Below are 23,573 nucleotides of genomic sequence, written 5' to 3'. Positions count from 1 at the left end.
CAACCTTCCTTTGGAATACAACCTATAGTTGTGTCAAAGCAAAAATTGCACCCAACAAATTTAAACAAGCAGGAAGGCTTAGTTCAAAGTGACTCTAATAGCAGAGTGAGACCAAAACTTTGAGCTCAACTCCACTGGAACAAAGGGCGGGAAGATTTTAATTGGTGGGGTGGTGGGAATCCCTGGCCATCTGTGCTTGCCAACTGGCTTTATCCAAAGAAAAATAAACTTCCCATATCTTTATGACAGAAAGTAATTTTACAACTTGGAGGAAGGTGCCTGCCTAAGATAGGCTTCTACTCTTTCAGGGAAATGGTGATCACATATCAAAGAGATGGCTCCCAGGTCCCAGAGAAAGGTATGCCTGGCTTGTAAAACTGCCAAGAGTCTTTTGAAAAGACATCTCAAGGAAGCAGAGAAATAATTTACAATTCCAAGTTTTCTAAAGCCAATGCTTTAAGAAAAGGAGGTCAGGGACCTACAGTGAGGAAGAAGCTTGTCTAAATTCTAGTGTTGCTGAGGGAGATGCTAGGGTCTCCTCAGTCAGTTGCCTTACAGAGGGACTAGGCTGGTATTTTGAAATATTTTTGAAACTTCTTTGAGATATTCTGTGTCTCCCACTTAAATGACAGTTTGTTTTGATGGAGAATTCTAGATTGAAAGTCATTTTTCCTCATAAGAGGGCATTATTTCATTGTCTTCTAGTTGCAATACTCTTAACAAATTGTAAGCGACTCTCATTTTAGATCCTTAATAGGTGCATGCTTTTTTTTTTTTTCTTTCTGTAAGATTTTGGTCTTATTTTGGCTCCTATGATTCTGAATTTTCATTCAAAAATATGTTTTTGTGTGAGTCCCATTTAATTCATTATTCTAGGTATGCAGTGTGGCTTTTTTGATGAAAAATTACATCCTTTAGTTTAAGGAAATGTTCTTATATGATTTCTTGGGATGATATCCCCTGTATTTTTTCCTGTTTACTTCTATATTATTTGAATGTTTAAACTTGTGAACTGATTATTTTTTAAAATCTTTTTTTCTTTCTACATTTCCATTTCACTTTTGCTGTTGTTTTTCTAACTTTCTGAAATCTATTCTCAACTTTAGCTTCTGTTCTTCTCTGATTTTGTGGTGGTAGTGAAGGTGGTGGCTATTTTTTAAGTTTTAAGGCCCTTCTTTTTATAAATTCTAAGAGTTCTTTCTTGTTGTCTGTATTTTTCCCCACAGTGCCTTTTTCAGTTACTAAATATACAGTGGTATCTCTTAGCTCTCTGAAAATTAATAGACATTTCAAATTTCCCACTACTCCCTACATGCTCCCTGTTTCCTCCAAATTACTCTCTTTTATCTATTTTTGTCCACATGCTTGTTGTTTTTGTTTTGTTTTGTTTGTCTTCTTCTTTCATATCATTGGCTTTCTTCAAGTGTCTGCTAATTTTTCTCTGCCATTTATATTTAAGTGTGAAGCACTGGAAAGGTGATGCTCAGCTTCTTGTGTACAAGTTTATATCAACACTCACTATCGGGTAATAATCCAGAGACTTAGCAGACCTATTGAGACTACTTCTAAAACACAGGAACCTATAAATCTTCTCTCTTCAACTCTCCGACGTTCTTGGTTGGGGCAGTGGGTTGGTTATAAGTGAATATAGGGATCTTGACCCTGACTTGCTGTATTGAGGACTGAGTCTCACCTCTACTCTCAACTTTGTCCTGTACTCCAGGTGCAGGGTCTTTCCAGTTTCTTCTCCAAATGGATAAATTCTTATTTTCCCTCACTGTTGGTAGAGGCAGTTGACTACATGTAAGTCCTCCAGGATTTTGGAGGTCTGATTCCCTCTAAAGACTTTCATTTAGAGCTAGCTGTTGCTCCAATTCCTCGGACTTTTCCAGGTTTGCTTCTTGTTGATGCTCCTCTGTGGTCCTGTAAATATCCATCCTTTTCTTTTTTGCCAAGTCAGGTATCATCTGTATGTCAGCTTGCCATCTTCCGAATTTGCTTGACATCTGTTTTCCACTCTTTTCTCTTGTTTACTTTGTGTTAGTTTTTCTACAAAAAAAAAAAAAAAACTGTTTTTTGTATATTTGAAAGAATTGTACGTAAACACATGTATTCAATCTGTGATGTTTCAATTCAAAGAGACATTAGTTTTATAACGTGCTCATGACACATCACCCATTTGCTTTTCATGTTATAATAGGTTGTGAATTGAGATATCTGCCACATAGTCTATTTGGACTAGATTGATTTATTTGAGAGTTTTTTGGCTCAGGTTGTAATTGTACGATTTTATAAAGATATATATTTCAGTTAGAAGGATATAATTGTAGGATTTAAAAAAAAATTTCAAGCAGTGGAGAAATTGATATTCCCATTATGTGTTGGTGGGTGGATTTTAATAAGAGGAAAAAACAGGAAAAAAAAAAGAATATGTGAGACTGGGACTAGACAATAAGCATGGATGGCATTTTAAAAGTGCTTGACCATACTTGAAAAATTTCTTCTTTACAGTGATAAATATAAATGTGGAAATTAATCTCATTTCAAATTTTTAAAAGTTTTGTAGTATAGGTAACTATATATATACCTATCTCTCTCTATATATAAAGTACACACTAAAATATAAATATGTTTATGTACATACATACATATATCTGTTTATATAGTTACATAAGATTTTTAAAGGAATGGCATATAGTACCAAAATTTCTGCAATTATACTTCACATGTATCCTAAACAACTGTAACATGAAGGCCCAATGTTATTGTACTTGAAATGGAATATTAAAAGGCACGAGGGGGCGCCTGGGTGGCTCAGTTGGTTGATCGACTGCCTTCGGCTCAGGTCATGATCCTGGAGTCCCGGAATCGAGTCCCGCGTCGGGACTCCCTGCTCGGCAGGGAGTCTGCTTCTCCCTCTGACCCTCCCCCCCTCTCATTCTCTCTCTCTCAAATAAATAAATAAAATCTTTAAAAAAAAAGGCAGGAGGAAATATTACACAAAAAGAACATTGAACATTTAGCAATAAAAGATATATTTTATATTATTTAAAATGAAAAATAATTAAAGCTGATTTGCTAGCCAAAAATGTAATTTAGGGTTTCTTTGCTTTTCAAACTGGCTTTTATGCTTTAGGAAAAAAAAAGTTGTCACAAAGAATAGAGTACTATGCTACAATTTGCAGTGTTTCATAAAATATTTACTAAGTTTTATGTAGTAAGGATACAAAATATATTTTTAATTAAAATTATGTGTAAGATTGTACATACCTACTACCTACATGTATATTTTTCATGGATTATTGGGAATATATGTAAAACTCAATTATTGAACTAACTACATTTCATAATACGTTCTCATCTCTGCAATTTTTAAAAACTAGAATACTTGGGAAATACATTGAATGTGTCGTATTCTTACATTTACACAATTGCATTAAAGTCAAGTCAGAAATCATCTGCCAGAATCTATAACTGATTGATATATTTGAATCCTTGTTTTCTATCTCCTCTATCAGCACATCATTCTATATATTGTTTATACAAAATGAAAATTTGTGGTGTCATTTACATTTCTCTTTATCCTTAGTTGCATTATATAGTCTCTAACCTCAAAATACAGTGAACTAGCTGAAACTGGACTACACGTGAAAAGAAAAGCTGAAACTAGAGATCTAAATTAACTAGAAAATAGATCATCAGTTATTAAAAATTAGTATTTTAACAATAAATATGATAGCTCTAGGGCATTGGTAGGAGAAACTTAAATTGTTGTGGTTTTATGGTTGAAATAATTGGAATTCTAGTGAGTGAAAAAAAATTGTAAGGCTATCATGAGAAAAAAGTTACTATCTGAAGATCAATAACAACTCTTTGCCAATATATCATCGTATATTAGTTGAACTAAAAGTCATATTCAGACCAGAATGCCTATTTAATACTTATTGCTATGTGAGCACTGCCACCAGTTTGCATCATTTACTTCCATGTCATTTTCAGATACCTGACATTAGTCTACTCTTTTGAATCTAAATATTCAACATGAAGACAAAATTTGGTTTCTAGACATGAAATATCTATAAATAAGTTTTAAAATGCCCTCCTTTCTGCCTCCCTGGTGACCATTCTGCTCTTGTGTACAAGATCGTATACATTCCTGCTTTTTACTTTTGACTCTGGAAGAGAGCTCACGAGGCTGATGTCCTGCAGTAGCTCATCACTCACAGGATGCCTGGTGAAAGCTGATTGAGCAGTATCATTTCCTCCACATATGGAGAAGGGGATACCTCACTTGTCACAGGCTATTGAAAGTCGTCAGCTTTCATCAGCGGATCCTGACAACACGGAAGGAATGAGTCACCTGAAGGAAGCAGAGGGCATAGCATTTCAAAAGTGATCTCTAAAGACTGATTATTTCTTGTCCTTGACACCCTGCCAAGGGCTAGATACATCGAACATTTGGGATGTAATGGAGCCTACAAATCACTAGTTGCCTAGAGTCTCCCTGGGCCTACAAGAGGAGAGCACGCTTGACTTTAGTTCAGTTTTTATTACATGTTGTAAACTTTAGACTGCTCTGATATGCTTTGTCATTGATGTGTCAAGATTGGATTGTGACAGGGTGTCTGACCTGATTGAAATCAAGAATGCTCTATTGGATCTTGTAGAAAATAATGTGAAAGCTTCTGCTGTGGGACCTGGGGCAGTGGAATACATTTCATAATCATGTCATTGAAAAAATACAGAGACTTATTTTAAGAGCATTTTAGTAGAAGTGAAGGGAAGGGGCTTTCCTTGGCCTGCAAAAATTAGAGTTGAATCATACATTACAAGAATTCAAAAACTATAAAGTTACAAGTTACGTACATTTTACTTTGTAAAAGGGTAACTTTGTTGGTGGAAATTTGTCCATCCGACACCTGCTGCTAAGTGGTGTTCTGTTGTCATTGTTTTAAGGCAGTTGATGTAAATGATTTCTTTAGCACACAAGAGAAAGCACAAAAGACTTGTTATCAAATGAAAGATAAACTCGGCTTTTGTTATTCCAGTATTCAAAGTGCACACTTGATAATATTTCAGAATCTTTTATGACCGTTTCATGAGATATAGTTTCGAACAATACGATCTCACTCCGTAAGAACTGATAACTGTGGCTTACCCTGTGGAGAAGGGATTGTGGATCAAACAGGTTTTTTTGTTCTCCAAAGATACTTCCTACTCAGAAAAGCTAGTAAACAAGATGATAAGGGCATTATTTTAGCCACAGTAAATCGTAATCAAAGTACCAGAGTGCTGGTGGGAAGGAGTAGCTGCGAAGCGTGCTTCAGGTTGATTCTGTAATTTTTCAGTAGGAGAGCACCCACTTGTAGATTAAAAGATTCAGTCCATCGCTGCCTGGCAAAGTTGATATTTTGAAGAAGTTAAGTAAACTCTCACATCCTTCCCTTGAATTTAGGAATATTGCCAAAGCAAATAAACACAGCTTCTATGCTAGTATTTGAACCAAATGATCATATTCTAAAAACTTCCTTGCAAAGAGTCCTTTAAATATAGGCAGAAAAACGGTGCATTTTAAAAAAATTGTCATTATCTTCAAAATTCATTCCTTTTCTCATGCTTCTCTGCCTGGCACGTGTATGGTGTTTAAAAAACAAAAAAACAAAACAAACAAACAAACAAAAAACAGAGCCTGAAAGTAGTTAAAGCAGTAAAAACAAACTTTATTCAGGAACTATTATAATAAGGGCAAAGAAACATCAGTATAGAACCGGGCTCAATTCTGAATATAAGGACAAGAGAGGATTTGTAGTCAAGCAGCAGGGTAGGTGGGTGGGTGTTTGGTGGGGGAGGTGGTTGGTGGATGGAAGATTACTGAGAAGAGACATCAAAGGTTAGGGGCATTCTTGCTAACCTGACCTAACAGGATTCTTGCTGAGGGCAGGCCAGAGTGAGCAGATAATGGCTTGGCGCCAGGGGACGGATATAGTAGAACATGAGGAATTTGATTAGTTATTGAGGATGATCAGATATCAAGAGTGGGGGATTAGCAGAATTCTTGCCAGAACTGGGCTCTGCAGGCCTGGCAAAGATGGGGCCGAGACTGGGACCTCATCAAGAAGAAAGCTCGGAGCTGCTTGACTGAAGTGTGGCCAAGGAGAGAGTCTTCATGAACAGTAAAAGATTGTTTTTCATTGGCAGTAAGTTAATCGGGTATGTCAATTGTAATTTTTTTCTCTTCTATCTTTCTTGTCATGAAGTATCACCCTGAAGTTCACTGACACCCACCATGATTTTCTGAGACCTATAGGCATCTTCTATGAAAGTCTAGTACCATTTTGGAGAAAGCTACATATTTATCGAAAGTATACATTGCACAGTCGAAGCACTTAAGAACTGACTGCGTTTTTGGAGTAGTGGTGGAGAGGCAGGCTTTTCCATCTTGACTCCATCGTTTGTTAGCTGTATAAACGTGGACAAGTGATTTCCTCATTCTCAATACCTCAGTCCCTTTAATATCAAACGAGGCAATCATATCTTATAAGAATGTTAGAGGATGACAGAAAACTAGATATGTGCTATCTCACCATATACTTTAATTAGTGCTAACATTCAAAACAAAGATGAGGAGATTGGTTTAAATAGTTCTATTTAATTGGAAACAAAGAAGGGAAACGAGATTTCTAGAATTGAATAAAACTCTTTAAAATTCTGGACTCTAGAGCCTGTCATTGCAGTGCCCTCTCTTTCTATTGTGGCTTTAAATCTGTTACTTCTACTTGTGCATCTCCTCAACATGATAAATTATTAAAAAATGTACTAGGTTAGGTTAGTATCTCCCCCTACTTTAGGTTAGGGGGAGATAAGGAGAGAAGGCAGATGAATTTAAAAGACAAAAAAAATCAACCTTGGTCAGAAGTAATGATTGGGACAATGATGACAAATACTTATGGAAACAAAGGAAGGAAAAGACATACAGATGTAAAGATCTATTAGCTTAGCTAGTAATCTATTTGTTTTTACTAAACACAAATATAAGTGTGTGTCTGTGTGTGTACATGTGGGTGCCTTCTAGAGACTTTTAATTCTCATTTTAATTTTCCCATGAAATTGAATTTTCTTGTTTCCCTTGGGAGGCAGTTTGCTACATAGTCTTGAATATTTCATTCAGAGATGTTCATCCATCTCATTCAAAAAAGTTCACCTATATTCAACTTCACCTTCCTTAGTCTCAAATTTGATTTGGCCCATCTTTTTCTATTATAATCTACTGCTGTGCCCTAAAATGCATTATTCTGAATTGGCAACCAGGACTCATACTAGTACAGTATTACATAATTAGAAGATGAGAGTCATGTTAATTTAATACACATTTGTAGTCAGTGACCCAGGCAAATTTGCTTTTTTTTTTTTTAGTTTGATCAAAATATGCTAAAAACCTGCTCTCTTTGTTCTTATTCATGTTTACCAAAGTTCTTTTCAATCTTAGAGTGTTTGTTGTTCAAATCAGAAATTATGTGAGCAACACCCAGAGGATCTTTGGCACTCTTCAACACAGAATCACATGCTGAGCATGGCTAACATAATCCTTAACTTTTAGCATAAACAAATGAATTTGAATTAAAAAATAAATTACCAGCACCTATTCTGTGTAAGGCAGAGTATGACATTTTCACCATTTACTGCTATTCCACATGTTAGGGACCAACTGCAGCTCTTATTAAGAAAACCAAACTTGGTAGACATTGTCATGGGAATGAAGAGCAGATTCCAGTGCAATGACTGATGGGGACTTCATGGGGCTGTCCCTTGGATTTCCAACAGCACAAATGTCACCCAGTTGTAGGGGCAATGGAAAGAAGATGGCTTTTTCAGCTTAGAGAGGGAACACCTTTTGAGATTGTTTAGTGATGATCTTTTTCCAGTGTAACATGATCCATCGGCGAGCAATTCCATAGCAAACTGGCATTAAAACAAAACAAAACACAATTATATTGACCTTGTTGATTCTTTTGTTGTTTGTTACAAGAATATTCTCAAAGTTTGGTGGAGACAAGGAGATGGGCACCAAGAAAAATGGAATTCACTCAGAACGCATGTTAGTTTTGGAAAAATTCTTAGCTTTATTTTCTAATTTTACTGAAGAGCAAATTGGGAACCAAAAGTGAAATGATTTATGCAAGGTTATACACAATACAGTCTCAATCAATCCCTCATTATATCACAAACTAAAAGTATACCTTTTTATTTTGTTTTGTTTTGTGGTAAAAGGTCTTCCCATCAGATTAAGATAAAATGAAAGTCTTTATCTTCAGCTTTGGTAACTTGCATAGCTGTAAACTTGATCTAATAATTTTCCAGGTATATTCATTTCTTCACAAAAACATTTTTAACGGATCACAGAATTCATATTTTATCTTCCATACTTTTAATTTATCATCTTCCTTTCCAGCTGTGTTCTCCCACCCTGCCTGCCATCTTTGGTGACGTCCACATCTCTTCCCATCCTTTGGGAGTCATTCTTTAATTTCTCTCCTTCTTCACCTTGACTTCTAATGCATGAAAGAATAGCAGCATTAGCAACTGTTTGTCTCTTATGGTATACTGTATGTTCTTTGGGGAAATAGACTCAGTCTTGTTTATCTTTGAATAACTAAATTCAGGATTTGCTAAACTTTCTTGCACATAGTAAATAAAGCAATAATGGGTATGAAGCAATGGATGAAACTAGAATCTCTTCTTTGTTTTTAATGTACTTATATCCCACTTTCCAAACAAATAATTCCAATATGTAGTATGTAAGATAATCAAGTCCTGCCTTAGTTCAGACCTTCCTCGGGTCTCATGGCTTTCCTCTGGGCTATGCAATAGTTTCTTAACTGATTTTTCTTACACTTATTGTGCCTCCTTCCACATTGTCCTTGTGTAGATATCTACATTTCTGGGTAAATATTATCTGGATATCATTTAATGATTTATAACCCAATTTCTTCTTCATTTCAATATACTCACCTGATATTTCCATAACTTTTGGTCTTCAGATCAGGTCTTAAGGAAAAATAATGTTCCTTATATTCATTCAGCCAAACATGTGCCAGACTCAAAGCATTATGTGTCACAGTGTCCTAACCTTTAGGAGATCCATATGGTGGCCTTTTTTTTTTTTTCCCAGAAAACATGTCCTACTGTAGAGCAAGGAATGATGAACAGCTTACCACCACATTTTCAGATCCTAAGTGATATTTCTAAATCCTTTCCTCCCCAGATTTACACGCCACTGTCATACTGTCAATTCACCGAAATAGCATCTATTCATGGCAAACAATCCTCCAGTCATTGTGGGTGACTTTACTGATGCATTACCTCCATCTGGTCCTCATAGCTCAGAAAGGGGAACAAGGCAAGGTCCCATTTGAAGTACAGCCCCCAGCTGAAGCCTCCCTGTTTCACAGAAGACAACAAGCTATAGACAAGCGTGTCTGCACTGATGATATCAGTTGGGTGGCAAGCCATGGTTGGATGGTTGGATGTCCTGGATGACAGCCAGCAAAGGCTGCAACCACATCACATTCACTTCACAGTGGCTGTCCAGCAACACTAGAACCTCTACTGTAGCGTGGGTTGCTCCAATCATTCTCTCCCGAATCAATCCCTCACACTTTCTGTTTCTTATTACTTTAATTTTTCCAACAACGTATTTGGGAATATATTTATTAGCTAGCTCTCCTTTCAAATCATCAAAGTCACTATCATCATCCACGGAGGTGATTTTATGAAGACGACAGGCCAGTGTGCTGTCTTTGATTGTGCTCTCTCCTGGGCAGGGCCAACACAGCTTCATTGTAGAGACAAACACTAGGGACTGTCAGATCAGTCAGGTAAAGACTTTTCTTTACATGCTGCTTTCCTTGTGTCTGACAAATCTCTATGGTAGGCCAAACGGTTACATATTAAAGGCATGTATGTGAGAGTCTAAGTCAATTCCTGATAACTTTTATTAAAAATTATATAAAATTTAGAAGAATTTCATATTGTTTTTTTCTGGATCTTCAACATGATTATCATATCATAATTTTTGTATGCTTTGAACTATGACTCTAACACTGGCCTTGGAGACTGAGTGAGACAGGGATAGAATATTTTAGGGAATGAACCACAGGGCCCAGATCCCTTGATAGGCACATACGTAAACGACTGAATCAATTGACTGAAGTTGAAATAAACAAGAAGCAAAACTGTCCAGGTCACAGATGTAAAAAAAACACCTGAACAGAAATATCGAATTGTTATACTTACCATTGTGGATCTAACACAGCTGAAATGACTTTTTCAATTTCTTGGAGCAGAAGCTGCTGGAGCCAGAAACTAGTGCTGGAGGCTGAGTGTGGACTAATGTGAGAGTGAGAATCTCCCAGATGCAGTTGGAGGTGGGAGTGGGGATGCTTCTGTGGGCTTTCCTTCCAGGTACCCCATCAGGTCCTCATGTTGAAGATCCCAGAAGGATACCTGTGAATTCCAATACCAGCAGCCCAGGATCAGGCCTTCACAGAGTCTGGCTGTGGCACCCTCCCTCCCTGCCTTAACCCTGGGTGGGGTGGGAGAGGCAGGTGAAAGGGGCCCCAAGAAGCACAGGCCAGCTTCTGGCATGCACCAGACACGTTGGCAGTCACCAGGCCTTGGCACCCCCATCTTTCTTCTCCCTTTCTTTCTTTCTTTCCCCCAAAGAAATTAGCTAGGCTTTTAAAATTAAACAAGAGTTTTGGAGTGCCTGGGTGGTTTAGTCGGTTAAGCATCAGACTTTTGATTTCAGCTCAGGTCATGATCTCGGGGTCCTGAAATTGAGTCCTGCATGGGGCTCTGCACGCAGCTCTGGGCTCAGCGGGGAGTCTGAGATTCTCTCTCTCCCTCTCCTTCTGCCCTGCCCTCCCGCTAGAGTGCCTGCCCACGCGTACTCTCTCTCTCTCTCAATAAATAATTAATTTAATTAAACAAGAGTTTTAAGAGCATGTCTTGGGAAATAGCAAAGAAGAAGTTTAAACAGTTCCATGCCTCTCCATTCCAGTTTGAAGTGAAAAGAGGATTATTTGAAAAAGAAAAGATAGGGCCAAGTCCTAAGTGAAAGCAAGTAAAGGAAAAGGAGAAGAATAAGGTAAAATAACAGTGCTCCATTGATAACTGGCTGTCTATAACTTTTTTTTTAGAACCTGAAAACCTCCCTTTTGAAAGGTTTTCTTACAGTTTGGTTTCTGTCTTCTAGCATGGAGACTGGCATTTACCTTGAGGTCAAACAGCCCCTTTGATGTCCATGACTGCATTAATATATCTTTTCTTATGCAGAAGTAAGACATTGTGTTTAAGCATGTGGCATACTGATTAGCAGATAGAAGATGCTAAATAAACAATTTCTTGACTTAAATTGAAGAGTAAGCTTTTGGTTTATTTTGAGACTCCTTTGGGATTTTATTTGTGTTGGCTATATAAAGTAGTAATTGAAAACTGTAAAAAATAATATTATCTACCTCAGAGTCGCTGGAAGGATAAAGAAGCTAATATTTGCAGTGACTTAGTTCATCCTTGGCATACAGTAAGATCTCAAAGTGTTTATTACTTTTGTTGAGCTATTATCAGTAATGAACACACATGGTACTTGTGTTTATATGTGTGCATTTTCGTTTCTCTATGTGTACACTCATATGTGTGCATGTATTTTTAAATACTATATCATGATTAATCTGTATCTGTAAATTCACTTAAAATTATTCCTGACTTTTTGAAATTTAAATCATATTTTTTTAAGATAGTGTACATTATTACTGCATAATGTGCTTTTTAGGGAATTTTTAAAGAGCTACTCTAATCTTTATAGCTTTCAATATTTTAAAATCTTTCTTTAAAATGTGGGATTATCCCCTTGAGTGTATGAGAAAAAGCTCTGTTTCCAAAATTGAAAGAATGTGTGTCATTTCTATCTAGAGAACTGACACATGTGAATTTTACAGGACAGGGGAAGATTAACTAGGAACTCGGTACGATGTAAAGGCATCTGAGAAGCAGTAGGAGATGATACTTGACCTTTTGAGGCTTCTCAGGGGATTGAAGTTAAAGCAACTCCAGGTGGTCTCCAGAATCACTTGACATTTCCTGTAAGTGACGGGCCAAACAAGAAAAAAGCTAGAGAAAGTCAAGAGTTACAATAAAGTTCCATTTCACCAATTTATTGAATATATTTATTTAAAGTATCTCTTTGGCTCTACAGTTAGTGTATCTAAAATGCCTGACTATACTCATTGCAGCAACCAATATGATACTTGTGTTTATCAAAGTTCATCCTCAGGTCTTTTCCTTTGTAATAGCCTCCCCCCTCAGAGCTCTCAGTCAATTCTAAAGTTTCAGCGATGGCATCTGTGTCAATTACCTATATCTATATCGTCAGTCCAATATTTTTCCTAAATTCAAGATCCATATTTTTTAAAGATTTTATTTATTTAAATTTTAAAAATATTTTATTTATTTATTTATTTATTTATTTATTTATTTATTTATTGAGTGCAAGCGGGGGAGGGGCAGAGGGAGAGGGAGAGAGAGAATCTCAAGCAGACTCCTTGCTGAGCACTGAGCCTGAGCCCAACACAGGCTTAATTTCATGACCCTGAGATCATGACCTGAGCTGAAGTCAAGAGTCTGATGCTCAACTGACTGAGCCCTCCAGGTGCCCCAAGATCCATATTTTTAATATCTACTTTATATCTCCATTTGGATAGCTTATCAGTACCCAGGACTCAGGTTCTCCATTTTTCAAGATGAATTAGCATCTACTATTTGATGTGCTCTGTACTCAACACTGTAGATACAATTATGAAAAAACAATGGAGCCGCTTCCTAGAGGAGCTTGTGGTCTAAACCACAGGTCAACAAACTTTCTTTTTCTTTTTTTCCGGAAAAGACCAAATAAACCTAATTCACAATAGGAGCTAGAAAGGCTTTTCCAGTACATAGTGGCAGGAAACTGCTTCCTCTGCTTTGTGACCATTTTGTACTGTATACATACTCCTATTATACCACTTAACACATTTTATTAGAGTTGTTTCTTTGTACCAGGGGTCAGCAAACTACAGACCACAGGCTAAATCCAGCCGTGGACGGGATCTTAGGGGATAAGTAGATTACAAATTGTTAGAAAACCTGATTTTTGCTTACTTGCAAAAAAGCTCCTTCCCTAAATTTATTGTTTCTGATAAGGAATATCACCACCATCTGTGATTGCCAAACTGAAAACATTGGATTCTCTCTTACATTGCAACTGACTAAAATAGGTTACTTGCTATGTCATGCAGACAGGGGCTAGTCTAGGCTTTGTATGCTTAGTAATTTATATGGTGTGTGTGCTTTATTTAAGTAAAGAATTTCCAATTTCCATGCATAATTCAGTATAAGCCTCAGAGAGGGATGTATAAGTGAGGGTCTGTGACACATAAACTTTATGGTAAATCCTGTGTCCACATGCTTCTTTCTTTTTCTACTCCCTGCCCCCCTCTAGTTCAGACCTTTATTATGCTTCATTTGGACATCTGCTATAGTATCCTATATTGATTTTCTGGGGCTGACATAACAAATTCCTAAATTGGGTGGCTTAAAACAGAATTTATTTTCTATTAGTTAAGAAGGACAGAAGCTTGAAATCAAAGTATTAGAAGGATTAGTTCTTTCTGGAGACTCTGAGGGAGGAACCATCCCATGCCCTTCTTCTCCTATTTCTGGTTGTTGTAGGCAATCCTTCATATTCTTTGGCTTATAGATACATTATTACAATTTGCTTCCATTTTCACATCATCTCTGTGTCTTTCTGTGTCTTCTCTTCTATAAGGACTCTGGTCATAGCATTCAGGCCCTACCATAAATCCAATATGATTTCATTTTGAGATCCTTAACTAATAACATCATCTACATTCACATTCTGAAGTTCTGGGTAGACATGATTTTTTGTGAGACACCATTCAACCTACTACACTTCTCAACTCATTGGTATGCCCTCACTTATGTGTTGCCAGAATATCTTCATTATACACAGTTCCAGTCTTGTTACTTCACTGCTCAGCAATATTCACAATTTACCAAAGCTCCTAACATAGGACATAAACACCTTTTCTTGCTATTTAATAGCTCTCCACTCCTTCAGGATCCTTGCTTTCTTTCTGGGTATTTTCTTCTATAACTAAACTCTAGTTAAACTAGCTTACTTCTTTTTTCAAAACAAACACTATGCTTTCCTGCCCTTTTGTCTTTTGGTCATTCCTTCCTTTAACTAGAGTGCAATTTGCATCACATCACTCTTAATAAAAAATATCTATTACTCTTTAAGCCCCCTAACATAGACAATTTAACAAATTAATTTACTAATTATCCTCCACCAGGAAAATTTGTTGCCCCCTCAAATGCGTATAGGATGTTATTTCTCCCTCGTTTGAATAATAACAGAACAGCAATTTCCTTTCCTTTGCACAGATCATCATTGCTTATAGAGCACACACAGATCTTTGACATTGATCCGCATTCACTCTAAATATTATTGAAGTTCTTTGTATACTTACATAATTTTTCCTAGATTCAGAGCTAGGTGAGCACAACAACTGTGTTTTGGTCATTTCATAATCCTGCGGTGGTTACTGTAGGGTTTTAGGAACAATGTAACACCACCACACAGAAATTATTGTTCTCTGAGGGGTTATGCTAAACTGGTAACATACAGGTTTAGGATTATGGGCCTAACTGTTAGTAGAGATCTACCTCCTTGAGGATTGTGTCTAGAATGATACTGATGTCATTTTTTAAAATCTCAAAATATTATAAAGATTCAATCAAATAATTTGTGACAACACCCAATTCACATTACATAGCTAAAACTAGAGTTTGTTAAATGGGATTGTGGTAGATCCTCAGAGGATTGTTCCTGAGGCTCTGCCTCCCTATATCTCCCTATACATGCAATGATGTGTCCTTTTTTTTTTAATTTTATTTTGTTATGTTAATCACCATCCATTACATCATTAGTTTTTGATGTAGGGTTCCATGATTCATTGTTTGTGCATAACACCCAGGGTATTAAAGAACGTGCCCTCTTTAATACCCATCACCAGGCTAACCCATCCCCCCACCCCCTCCCCTCTAGAACCCTCAGTTTGTTTCTCAGACTCCATAGTCTCTCATGGTTCATCTCCCGCTCCAATATCCCCCTTCATTTTTCCCTTCCTACTATCTTCTTTTTTTTTTTTAACATATAATGTATTATTTGTTTCAGAGGTACAGGTGTGTGATTCAACAGTCTTACACAATTCACAGCGCTCACCATAGCACATACCCTCCCCAGTGTCTATCACCCAGCCACCCCATCCCTCCCACCCCCCACCACTCCAGCAACCCTGTTTGTTTCCTGAGATTAAGAATTCCTCAGATCAGTGAGATCATATGATACATGTCTTTCTCTGATTGACTTATTTCTCTTAGCATAATACCCTCTAGTTCCATCCACGTCATTGTAAATGGCAAGATTTCGTTTTGTTGTTTTTTTTTTTTGATGGCTGCATAATTATCCATTGTGTATATATATATATATATATATATATATATATATATATATATACCACATCTTCTTTATCCATTCATCTGTTGATGGACATCTTGGCTCTTTCCATAGTTTGGCTATTGTGGACATTGCTGCTATAAACATTGGGGTGCACGTGCCCCTTCGGATCACTACATTTTTATCTTTGGGGTAAATACCCACTAAGGGTAGCTCTATTTTCAACTTTTTGAGGAACCTCCATACTGTTTTCCAGAGTGGCTGCACCAGCTTGCATTCCCACCAACAGTGGAGGAGGGTTCCCCTTTCTCCGCATCCCCGCCAACATCTGTTGTTTCCTGACATGTTAATTTTAGCCATTCTGACTGGTATGAGGTGGTATCTCATTGAGGTTTTGATTTGGATTTCCCTGATGCCAGGTGATGTTGAGCACTTTTTCATGTGTCTGTTGGCCATTTGGATGTCTTCTTTGGAAAAATGTCTGTTCATGTCTTCTGCCCATTTCTTGATTGGATTATTTCTTCTTTGGGTGTTGAGTTTCATAAGTTCTTTATAGATTTTGGATATTAGCCCTTTACCTGATATGTCATTTGCAAATATCTTCTCCCATTTATGATTTTATTTATTTGGGTCATTTCTCTTTGCTTTTGATAAGTTGGCCAGGGGTTTATCAATCTTGTTAATTCTTTCAAAGAACCAGAGCCTAGTTTCATTGATCTGTTCTACTGTTCTTCTGGTTTCTATTTCATTGATTTCTACTCTGATCGTTATTATCTCCTGCTGGGTTTAGGCTTTATTTGCTGTTCTTTCTCCAGCTCCTGTAGATGTAGTGTTAGGTTGTGTATTTGAGAACTTTCTTGTTTCTTGAGAAAGTTTTGTATTGCTATATACTTTCCTCTTAGGACTGCCTTTGCTGCATCCCAAAGATTTTGAAAGTTGTGTTTTCATTTTCATTGGTTTCCATGAATTTTTTAAATTCTTCTTTAATTTCCTCGTTGATCCATTCATTCTTTAGTAGGATGCTTTTTAGCCTCCATGTGTTTGTGTTCTTTCTGACTTTCCTCTTGTGATTGAGTTCTAGTTTCAAAGCATTGTGGTCTGAAAATATCCAGGGAATGATCTCAGTCTTTTGGTACCGGTTGAGACCTGATTTGTGACTTAGGATGTGTTCTATTCTGGAGAATGTTCCATGGGCACTAGAGAAAAATGTGTATTCTGTTGCTTTGGGATGGAATGTTCTGAATATAGCTGTGAAGTCCATTTGGTCCAGTGTGTCATTTAAAGTCTTTATTTCCTTCTTGATCTTTTGCTTGGCGATCTGTCCATTTCAGTTAGGGGGTTATTAAAGTCCCCTACTATTACTGTATTGTTGTTGATGTGTTTCTTTGATTTTGTTATTAATATATAATTGGCTGTTCCCATGTTAGAGGCATAGATATTTACAATTGTTAGATCTTCTTGTTGGATAGACCCTTTAAGTAGGATATAGTGTCCTTCCTCATCTTTTATTATAGTCTTTGGTTTAAAATGTAATTTGTCTGATATAAGGATTGCCACCCCAGCTTTCTTTTGGTGTCCATTAGCATGGTAAATGGTTTTCCACCCCCTCACTTTCAATCTGGAGGTGTCTTTGGGTCTAAAATGAGTCTCTTGCAGATAGGACATCGATGGGTCTTGTTTTTTTATCCAATCTGATAGCCTGTGTCTTTTGATTGGGGCATTTAGCCCATTTACATTCAGGGTAACTATTGAAAGATATGAATTTAGTGCCATTGTATTCCCTGTAAGATGACTGTTACTGTATATTGTCTGTGTTCCTTTCTGGTCTATGTTACTTTTAGGCTCTCTCTTTGCTTAGAGGACCCCTTTCAATATTTCTTGTAGGGCTGGTTTTGTATTTGCAAATTCCTTTAGTTTTTGTTTGTCCTGGAAGCTTTTTATCTCTCCTTCTATTTTCAATGAAAGCCTAGCTGGATATAGTATTCTTGGCTGCATATTTTTCTCATTTAGTGCTCTGAATATATCATACCAGTCCTTTCTGGCCTGCCAGGTCTCTGTGGATAGGGCTGCTGCCAATCTAATGTTTCCACCATTGTAGTTTACAGACCTCAGGTTCCAAGTTGCTTTCAGGATTTTCTCTTTTTCTCTGAGACTTGTACCTTTTACTATTAGATGTTGGGGTGTTGACCTATTTTTATTGATTTTGAGGGGGGTTCTCTGTGCCTCCTGGATTTTGATGCCTATTTCCTTCCCCAAATTAGGGAAGTTCCCTGCTATAATTTGCTCCAATATACCTTCTACCCCTCTCTCTCTTTCTTCTTCTTCTGGGATCCCAATTATTCTAATATTGTTTCATCTTATGGTATCACTTATCTCTTGAATTCTGCCCTCGTGATCCAGTAGTTGTTTATCTCTCTTTTTCTCAGCTTCTTTATTTTCCATCATTTGGTCTTCTATATCACTAAATCTCTCTTCTGCCTCATTTATCCTAGTAGTGAGAGACTCCATTTTTTATTGCACTTCATTAAAAGCCTTTTTGATTTCAACTTGATGAGGTTTTAGTTCTTTTATTTCTCCAGAAAGGGTTTCTCTAGCATCTTGCATGCTTTTTTCAAGCCCAACTAGTGTCTTTATAATTGTCATTCTGAACTCTAGTTCTGACATCTTTCTAATGTCCATATTGATTAGGTCCCTGGTGGTCAGTACTGCCTCTTGATCTTTTTTTTGAGGTGATTTTTTCCATCTTGTCATTTTGTCCAGAGGAGAATAGAATGAGAGAACAAAATGCTAACAGGGTAACAACGATCTCAGAAAAATATACACTAAACCAATCAGAAGAGATGTGAAACCAGGGGAAAAGATAGGGAAAGAAAGAAAAAAAAAGACTATGATCAAATATGATCAGGCTGGTGAATAGAATAGTGCCACACACTCAATTTTGGGTGTATTTTGGTCTGTTGGATGAAATGGCCTCCCAAAATTTTAAAGAAAGAAAAACTTATATACATACAAAAATAAGGGCAAATATGATGAAGGGATGGAATATGACTGTAAAGATGAAAATTATAAAAGGTTTTATAAAAGGAATTGATAAGAAGTTGGTTGAAAAAAGAAAGAGAAATTAAAAAAAGCGGGGGGAGAGAATGTGATCAGACAGGAGACTAGAACAAAGCCATACACTAGAGATTTAGGGTATATTTTGGTCTGTTAGAAGAAACTATCCCAAAATTTTAAAGAGAGAACAACTTATATATACACCAAAAATAAGGTTAACTTCTATGGAGAGATAGACTATGACTCTAAAAATTAAAAATAAAAAATATTTTTTTTAAAAAAGGGATTGATAAGATGTTGGTTGAAAAAGGGAAAAAGAAAAATTCAAAAAAAATTAAAAGGAAAAAAGAAAATTTAAAAAATTAACTTTGAAAGACTAAAGAATCAAGGGGGGAAAAAAAGCCATGAATTCTATGTGCTGTATTCCCCTAGCGCTGGAGTTCTGCCATTCTCATTGATCGGTAAACTTGGTCTTGGCTGGCTGTTCTTGCTGATCTTCTGGGGGAGGGGCCTGTTGCTGTGGTTCCCAAATGTCTTTTCCAGAGGTGGAATTGCCCTGCCCTTGCCGGTCTGGGCTCAGTAATCTGCTCAGGTTTGCTCTCGGGAGCTTTTGTTCTCTGCAAGCTCTCGGTACAGCTTTGGAGAACGAGGGCGAAAATGGTGGCCTCCCAATCTCTGCCCCAGAGGAGCCAAGAACTCAGGCCCTGCTCCTCAGTGCACCGCCAGAGAAAAGCAGTCAGTCACTCCCGTCTCCCCGGTCTCCGGCCGCACTCCGTGCTCACCCGGCCTGTGACCGAGCATTTCTTTCTCTGGCACATGGCCCCCAGTGGAGTCTCCAAACCCAGCAGATCTCTGCGGTGCACTCCTGCACCACTCCTCCCAGGGGAGGAAGGGGAGTCTCCCCAGATCTGCCACTTGTTGGGTCCCTGCTGGACAGCAGTGGCCCGACTATGTCGCGGATCACAGTTTATGGCAACCCTGAGCTGAGAGCCCGCGCCTCGGCTCCGTCTCTGCAGCCGGCTTCCCCACTCCGATACCTGGGAGCTCTGCCGCACTCAGGCACCCCCGGTCTTTCTGTGACCCCGAGGGTCCTGAGACCACACTGTCCCAGCAAGGGTCCCACCCCCCGCTTAGCCACTGGAGCGACGTCCCTCAGTGGAGCAGACTTCTAAAAGTTCCGATTTTGTGCTCCGCGGCTCTATCACTTGCCAGAAGTGGCCGAAGGAGGCCCCCTCCCCCGCCATCTATCCTCCTGAATATCGCCTCGGATTCACTTCTCTGCACGTCCTACCTTCCAGAAAGTGGTCGCTTTTCTCATTCAGAGAGTTGCTGCTATTCTTTTCTTCAATCTCCTGTTGAGTTTGTAGGTGTTCAGAATGGTTTGATCCCTATCTAGATGAATTCCTGGGACCAGATGAAATTTAGGTCTCCTACTCCTCTGCTATCTTGCTCCTCCTCCTCCTCCATGATGTGTCCTTTTTAAGGGAATAGAAATTACTACGAAACTGTGGTTGTTGTTCCAATTAAAGTTATCACATCCTTCCTTATAGGATATAGGAACTGAAGAAAAATAAATAATGCATACAAATGCCCTGTTCATATTTATCTCTCTAATCACTTAGGGAGATGTGTCCTTTAGTAAGACAATGACTTTTGTCAGGCAATGGTCAACAGAATTAATCCATCAGTTGAAGTTGTGGGTAGAGTTACATGATGGCCATATTTCTCCCTGAGATACAAAATAAAAGCAGATAAGACACCCTGTCCACGTTGCTAGAGCAATAGCCAGATAGTCTCTGCCAATGCTTTGGTGTTCTCTCTGTAGTTGGTTCCTAATTACAAAGGAGCAATGCCAAGTTGGGGGCTCAGGATTTTCCACCAGTGAAATATTCTCCTGTCACACATAGTGGTGAAAACAGTGTAGATTTTATTAAAAATATATTTTATTGTAAATATTTATTAAATATATTCTGTCTATTGAAATTGAAAGAAAATAAAAGGGCAAATATAATCCTTTTGACAGGTTTATGTCCCTTAGTATCCTGGAATATTGCTTTCATCATAATTAAAAAATTCAAAGTATAACTTTATCTAGAAAATATAGTCACTCTAGTTTTGTCCTAAGAAACAAACACAAATAAGCAGGTAACATAAGCATAAATTAATGTGTATAAACATAGTACATGAATTTGGAAAACTGAAACTTCCATCCTTCATTCTTCAATGAAAAAAGAAATTCATGGGTAAAATAAAAGCATTTTGGACATGATGCCACTTGATATCTTTTCCTATAAGAAGGTTTATAATATAATGTAAAGCAAGGAGAAGGCAAATACACTCTAAGGCCAAGTTTATTTGTAGGAAATGGATTAGGTTTTGACAATAAAAGGTAAAGAACTATCTCACATAGATTGGATGTGTATCTTTTAAAAAATATGGCATTGCTTTGCTGTGGCATATATGTTTGATGGATTTCAGATATTGTAGGAGAGGACCAACCACACCAAGTACATCTCTCATTCATCTACACTGTTTTCTTTACCAAAGGTCATGATTTCTTCCCTTTTCCCCCAAATCTATAAGGCTTTGTGATATTTACTTGAATGCTTCAATGAAGAACTGTAAGGTGAATCACACAAAATTGGTTGAATAGAAACAATTCCATGGGTCTCATCTAATATTTGGGCTATTGTCAGAGTAAAGTGCAATTTCACTGGAGAAAAACAGGTGAGGAGGAAAATAGGGCAAGGACAAAGGTACCTAACACCTCCTGCCACCAGGGCCATCAGAGAGGCATTTGTTGTTCCCTCACAGTGAGCCACAGAGGTCAACCAGTCTAGGAAAATAGATTGACCCCTCTGGTAAGTGCTGGAGATGAACCATGAGAGACAGAAAAGCAAGGGGTCTGTCATACATGTCATATGTTCTGATCTCATCAAGAATCTCTGAACTTTAATGCAGTGTCCAATAGCCTCTAACCATATGTGGGCCAGGCTCTAGATCCTATATATGAGCCAGGGTGTAGCTTTGCCCCCTCGTCCTCACATCCTTTCTGTGATTTATGGCACTAAATTGATAGAAAACTTGGCCTAAGAAGCAAAACTGACACTCAGAATTAAGTGTCAGTCCTGAGGGAGATGGATGTGAGGCAGGCAGCAATGACACCAAGCCTAGAGTTGCTCAGAAAGTGGAAACACCTGGATGTTTCACTGAGAAACTATACTTAGTGCTATTCACATCTATAACACCAGCTACTCTTAAGTGCTCTCAAGAGCTGTCTATCAGGAAGACTAGGTAGGCCATGGAGAAAACTTATACTAACTATTAAAAAAAAAAATGAGGGTCACATTTCTGCTTGAGGGAGAAGAGGCAGCTCTATATTTGATTTGTGTAGTTAGGACTCTAGATACAGACGTCCAGCCTGGGGTCCTGGAATATTAACCAGACCAGAAGTCCTGGATGGGTAATGAGGCAGACAATGCAGTCTTTCACTGATGGTACCTTATTCTGGAAATTTTCAGTATACTTTGAGGTAAGTAGGTCTAACTCTAAGTAGACTTTTCTTTTGTCTTCTCAGGTTCTACTGAACCTCTTCAGTTGGTCCCATGCCAGTCTACCATAGAATGAAAGCCCTCTCATTTCAGATAATTTATTTATGATTAAAATTCTCAGTCTGTGGTTCCTCCAAGATTCTCCATAGTGTCAGCAAACTTAGGCAATGTTCAGGGTCTACTCACTCAAAACGTCTGTAAACGGCGGGCATAGACAGGAAGACTCCTCATAGTTCCCATTTCACAGAATCTTCTACATAATTAGGAAGATGCAATAGATGAACTTTAAATGACCCTCTGGAAATATATTATTTAATTAAACCCTGATTATAAAAAGAAGCACTGTTATATTTGTATCCTCCTGATTTTTCCTAATTCATATCAGGGAGGGGATTATATATCATTATTCCACTTTAGTTTTGGTGAGAAAGTACTTTCCTCAGGAATGTCCAACATGAAAAGTTCTCACTGGAAATTAATCCATGTTAGATGCATACAACTCCTCTAGCCTTCCTTGTGTCTTCCATCCCTCATTCTCAAGACTGCATTATGACTAAGGATTGTCACTTTTCAACATTTCATAATTACCTGTCATAAGTGCCTATTTAATCAAATTAAAAAATTTGTGTTTATTTACATCAACAGTAAAAACATAGTCAAATAAACACCAGACCAAAGTCTTGATGAAACCCACCAGTGACTTCCACCTGGTGAGGAGGTGTCTGTATTATTTCATGGACATAGTGATGAAAACATTGATTTGCAAATGGCATCCTATGATAAATTTTAATAAAACTTTTGTTAGATTCTACTTATACATTTCTCAGACACTTTATAAGTCAGGGAGATGTAATAGGAGACATTTAACGACCCTTTTGAAATATATCATTGAATTATACCCTGAAAATCTTTTTATATCACCACCAACTATGTTTATTTATTTTTATTTACAACTAATCTAACTGTAGTGACAGGTTCAGAAAGAAAATTATGATGAGGAAGATGAGTTGGATCTCTGTCTCAACAAATTTCTTGATGCTATCAATTAGATTTTCCGCTTCCATACAAATTCTTCTTATCCATCCACAAGGCCTTGAAAAGACTGAAGTAAACTTATTTCAGATAGGAGACATTAGGTTTAGTATATTTTTCTGGTTGATTGCAACACATACCCATTTTAAAATGTACTTTTAAATCATATTGTGTTGGGGAAATATAATTAAAAATAAAATCTTCTCCAAACCCAGAAAGCCTCTCCATAAAGGCAGTAGAGAAAGAGAATACTTTATTAATGAATAAGTATTAAATCAGAATGTAATGTCAAACAGGTAGTCCATTAAGAGATCACAAAGACAGAAGGAATATTTATCCCCTTATATAACCAAAGAGGTATA

At 37.5% G+C, this 23,573-nt stretch overlaps 1 pseudogene; it reads right to left on the bottom strand.

Moving 5' to 3' along the window:
* Positions 1–933: 933 nt before the first annotated feature.
* LOC113920449 lies at positions 934–10,296 on the bottom strand (annotated as a pseudogene).
* Between the last annotated feature and the right edge of the window lie 13,277 nt (positions 10,297–23,573).

The sequence above is a fragment of the Zalophus californianus genome, chromosome 3 (genome assembly GCF_009762305.2).
Source record: "Zalophus californianus isolate mZalCal1 chromosome 3, mZalCal1.pri.v2, whole genome shotgun sequence".
Lineage (NCBI taxonomy): Eukaryota > Metazoa > Chordata > Mammalia > Carnivora > Otariidae > Zalophus > Zalophus californianus.
The sequence above is the reverse complement of the archived record's forward strand: the minus strand, read 5'-3'. Positions and strand labels throughout refer to the sequence as shown.